Here is a 429-nt window from a genome sequence, read left to right as displayed (position 1 = left end):
CGGAGCGGCCTCGGGCCGGGACGGCACCAGCCGCACAGCGCGGAGCGGGGCTGGGCTGGGCTGGGCTGGGCTGGGCTGGGCAAGCAGGTGCGTGGGCCCATGTCTCCCGCCCCCCACGGACTAGCCGCCTCACCTGCGGGGGTCGGGGTCGGGGTTGGGGTCCCGCTCCAGCGCGAAGGCGACTTCAGCTGCCGCGCCCGCCCTGCGCCGAGTGTCAGCCCCAGGGCAGATGGCGTCACCGCTTCCCCCGTCACGTGGCGGGGGAGGGGCGTGGCCCCAAGTAGGCCGCGAGCCCCGCCCCCCGGGCTGGCAGTTGCCCCACGCGACCCCCGTGGCGGTTGGCGGTTGGCTGTGCTATGGCGGGGGCAGACGCGGGGCCAGCACACGCGTGGTCGCGTGTTGCCCCTGCAGCCTCTCAGGCGTAACAGC

At 76.2% G+C, this 429-nt stretch overlaps 1 protein-coding gene across 4 annotated transcripts in view; it reads right to left on the bottom strand.

Moving 5' to 3' along the window:
- ARHGAP12 (Rho GTPase activating protein 12) overlaps window positions 1–220 on the bottom strand; it is a 183,643-nt gene extending 183,423 nt beyond the window's left edge. For 3 of the 4 annotated variants that reach the window (XM_019508201.1, XM_019508205.1, XM_019508206.1), the window contains exon 1: window positions 134–219. The gene's annotated coding sequence lies outside the window, so the exon portion shown is untranslated. Of the gene's footprint in view, window positions 1–133 lie in introns of all 4 variants that reach the window. The other variant, XM_019508204.1, reaches the window with a different exon arrangement.
- Between the last annotated feature and the right edge of the window lie 209 nt (window positions 221–429).

The sequence above is a fragment of the Gavialis gangeticus genome, unplaced genomic scaffold (assembly GCF_001723915.1).
Source record: "Gavialis gangeticus isolate Ggan-Ray unplaced genomic scaffold, GavGan_comp1, whole genome shotgun sequence".
NCBI classification, from domain to species: domain Eukaryota; kingdom Metazoa; phylum Chordata; order Crocodylia; family Gavialidae; genus Gavialis; species Gavialis gangeticus.
This window is presented reverse-complemented; position numbering and strand designations above follow the sequence as displayed.